This window comes from Nuphar pumila, chromosome 4 (genome assembly GCF_984573655.1).
Source record: "Nuphar pumila chromosome 4, dmNupPumi1.hap1.1, whole genome shotgun sequence".
NCBI lineage: Eukaryota > Viridiplantae > Streptophyta > Magnoliopsida > Nymphaeales > Nymphaeaceae > Nuphar > Nuphar pumila.
In genome coordinates this window covers 109,938,129-109,942,769 of record NC_143252.1, presented here as the reverse complement: position 1 = coordinate 109,942,769, position 4,641 = coordinate 109,938,129, and positions in this window count along the sequence as shown.

Sequence of the window (4,641 nt, the reverse complement as noted above, 5' to 3'; positions counted from 1 at the left end):
TTAAGACTATTGAGATGGAGAGATATTCTCATTTAAATGGGTCTCTAAATGCCATTTACACTTATAGAGGCGTTTCCTAATTTACTTAAGGAGTATCATATCTCCTTGGAGCTGTTTTGGTTAGATACATGTAATAGAAACATCTTCACAAAGGACTTCTACCAAGAGCCATAAATATCAGGTTTGAAATAGAGAGAGGCCAAACATCTGGATCTAAATCTGATTCGGAACACATGGGACATTCTCTAACACCAGATCGACATAAAAACGGCCAAGTGTATAGGGTTTCTTGGGGGTTAGACCCAGTTTTAACCCTGTCCCGACATTTATCAAATTTCAACCCAAATCAAATTTTTTTACTCGAAGAAAACACCTCTGGATCATAGACTTAGTCGCTTTGGCTCTGCATGTTGTACTTATGATCATTGTCCCGACAGTAGGGGTGGGCATCGGGCTGGCCCGGGCCCGTTTAGAGCTCAGCCTGCCGGGCTTTAAGTGCGGCCCGGCTTGAAGATGGCCAGGTTCTTAACGGGCTCTGTTTGAAGAGCAGCCATGATATGACCCATTGGCCCAATGTGAAGCCGGCTCGGCCCAGTCCAAACCCAACTAATTAGGTTATAAATAATTAACAGGTTCCCATGTACCCAACTAATTTTCTTTCTAGTTTTCATAAAATTAATGCAACTAATTAGGTAAATACCCATCGGGCCGACCCGGACCCGGCCCACATATAACGAAACAAATTTTGGCCCAATAGCTAATGGGTTCGGGCCTAAAACCTTGACTCAAACTCAGCCCATGGTGAGCCAGGTCGACTTAGAGCATCGGGGCGCCCAACCGGTTGCCCACCCCTACCTGGCAGTGTAAAACTCTAAGGGCTTACCCATCGCCCTTGGAGAGCCACCACACTTCGGCTTAGGCAGGGGGTGATGCTCATGGGATTTCAACATTTGCATTCTGAATCCAAGCTATCTATAAAATGGACATCACTTTAGTGGACTGCATCTGCGCGAATTACTTTCAGTCGGGTCAGAATCAAAGAAAGATCCAACTTGCTCGCAGACCCTACGAAGGTCAGAGGAGGTTAGGTTAGCTGAGAGATGGTTGTGAGTTCATGAATTGACAAACAAAGGAGAACAGCCCCACCTTCAAGGATGCAAGTAGGGGTGTCAATGGGTCGGGTTTGGTTCAAACCCAGGTGGAGACAAACTTGGACCCAATTTTTGGGTATGGTATCGGGTCCGGGTCCAGGTCTAATCGGTTTCACAATAAGAGAAACCATACCAGACCCAATAAGAACTACATGAATCAGACCCATGTCATACCTGGTAAAATAATATTTTTTTTATCATTTTTACATTGAAAAATTATGAGTAATAATCGAAACTCAGGTCAGACCCGAGTCTGGTATGAAATTTCACATACTATACCTGGATCCATGTATTAATCAGACCTTTAGGTCCGAACCCGGGTCTTCTTATTTATCACCATACCCGGACCCTATAGGGTTTGGTCCGGGTAAACCAGACCCATTGACACCATGCAAGGTTTCTTATTTTCCTCATCAATTGTCATACATCTTAATTGCATATTATGTTATGTGTACTGCTCTACTTGATTTTTTCTTCATTATTCTTTGGGGATGTAAACGGATCAGATTCAAGCCAGATGTGGCCAATACCAGACTAATCAGATGTTGGCTAAATGGATTTGAATTCAGATTCTGATGTGAAGGGTGAAGAGCTCATATTGTATCTGCCTAGCCGGATTCAGATTTCGTAGCAAATAATCAAAACCATGCCTGCATCCGATTATAATCCGATATTGTTTTTGGCTTACCAAATCCAACAAAATGGAAAATCTGATCCATTGACATCCCTATAATATTCTCCAATGTCCCGTTCTTAAATTTCATTCATCTAAGAGATTCCAGGCTATCGCTTCTTGGATATAATGTTGTGGTTGCTTTATTTTTTTTATTATCTTGTTTAGGCTGTGGCTGAGAAAAAAATCACATTTCCTATTGTTATCTTATAGTCACCTAACTATGTCATGTAGGGAGATCCAAGGGGTTTGGCGTAGTGGGTTGGGGCCTAGACTGTTAGAGGGGCAGTCTGGGCTCAAATCTCATGGGCGTCACCCCCATGCGCAAGCCCGAAGCTTGGCGACTCTGGGGTCAAGGGGTAAGCCTTGGGAGTTTTACACCGACATTGGACTAGCTTAATTGCTTTGAACAAAGGTGGAATGTGCAATCATAGTTGAAAATCCAAAAGCTGTGTCACAAGGTGAGTTTTGAGACAAAAAAAAAAATATAAAGATTCAAAGGAGCTATCACGGATAATAGTCACAATCGCAACTTGTACTTTCTCATGTTTCACTAAACTCGAGAAATGCTATGATTGCGATTTGCAATCGAGGGAAAATGAGGAAATCCAAAGGCACGTTCGGCTGCTCTTTCAAAACATGAGAACATGGAAACTGTCATTGTTGCATGTCAATCGTTTTTTTCTATTTTTACTATAAGAGAACATGGAAATAGCGACAGATTATCACTGTCATTGTTGGTTGTTGTAAGTCCTATCCACTAAAAAATTTATAAATAATAATAATAATAATAAGCAACCTTTTAGCTGCCAGGAGAGTGATCGTAGGACATGCGCGCAAAGCCAGTGCTGCACTAAGGTCTCTGATCTTGGAGACGGTTTCTCCGTGTAAATATAAAAAAACAAACTTTTACTTCATTAATAATGACAGATTATGACCGTCGTTATTGGAACAGAGATAGCTCAGAGAAAGAAGGATAGTGAGAGGTTTTGGTTCAGTTTAGACTACGGACACTCAATGGAGGAGTCATTACCACACACACATGAGGGATTTATGATGGCCAACTAAATTTGCTTGTGTGTGCTTGTTATGGCCAACTAAATTTGCATTTACTTTTATATATTTTCTTCTTCAGTACTTCTAGTTTACCGTCCAGCTCTTGCTTAAGGTTTTCGGAAATTTGATTTTTGCATGTTCTAATATTAATTAATGTTTTTGTTTGTCCTCTTAAGGAAATTGTGTGGATTTGTGTTTAATATGATAAGATCTGTTTCTAGTGTATATGTAGATTGTGTCAAAAGTTCGTTGGCCAATGGAAACTGTGAAGTTTGTCCAAGTTAAGACCCCTACTTTTCCAGGTTTACCATTATTTAATGCTTTCACAAACTTTGTTTCATATCATATTGTTTTCGTTTCTCTCATGTTATGATTTTGTTTCTTTAGGCTGATACAATTATTGCCTAAATATGATGACATTGAAATCCAATCCTTCATTGTAGTGTAATTTCTTCATCTTTTTCATATGGGTTTGTTTTTGTATAGTTTCATCTTTTATTTGTAGAGATCATATGCGTCTCTTTTCTGTAAAGGCAAGTCATCTAATTCCATTATGATGTTTTGGTGTATGTTGTTGTCCTTAGCTGACCTTTGAGGTTGTGCACATGTACAATATCTACTTATTGAGCATTTTGTGGAGTTTCTCTTTGATGAAAGCAATTACTTGAAATTTAATTTTTATTAGCAAGAATCCACTTTCTATATTGACAAAGAACTGGATATTAACTATAGTTACATGATTGTCATTCATGTTTATTTTCCCGAGTGCAATCTGTTTTGTTTGGTCTATTGTTCTCTGATTTGCATGTTCACTTAAGTTTCAACTGTGTTGGCTTTATTTTGATTTATACTTATGCTTTGGACAAGAAATTTCCTTTTTTCTTTTTAGGGTTTTGGGTAACAATGGCATCTTACTCCTTCATTAATTATATTATACTTGTTTAGCAATATCATATATTTTTTCATCTAGCCTGCAAAATTTTTTGGGATTGAAGGTTCAAACTCGTCTCATCGTGCTACATAGCAAGCTAAGATTCAGTTTTATAGGATGTTATCAGATCCAGTCTTCCAATTTCTGCCTCTCCATTTACACAAGGTGATCTACTTCATCATCATAACCATGATCATCATCATCATTATCTTCTTCTTGCTCCTCCTCTCCTTTTCCTTCATTTTTGTTTAGTTGTGAGGGATTTTCCCATTTTTTTTATTTTTTCCCTTTTCTTGTCGAAGAATATCTATAGATCTTTTGAAAAGTGTGATATGTAGTCCTTTTGTTTTTTTAGTTTTGAGGTACTTTTCATTCTTTTGATTTTTTCCTTTTTTGACCAAGTACCTACAAATACTTTAGAGTGCATGATCAGTATTTTGAAGACTTTCATGATTGAAACTTAAATCAGTATTTAGTGTCTTTGTTATTCATTTCGCAGGGAGCTTTCTACTGTAAAAAGAGCATAGGTGAGCCATTGCTAGTGTGTCTCATTTCATTAGTCAATGCAAGTTACTTATATGTCCTCTGACTTGTAAGAACTGGAGACTGGGGATTGGCATCCTAATGCATCACTGTGGCAACTTGACTTTGTTTGGGCCAAGGACCAAATGAGGTTCAGTTTTGCTTAACTCAAAAAATCCAGTTGTATTTGTTGTTTATTGAAGTGACTTGTATTCTACCAGGTTGAGTTTTAAGTGAGTCTTAAGTCATCAAATTCCATTACATTTGTTCCCAACTTGGCTAATTTTGGAGTTTGTAAGAGAATCTAT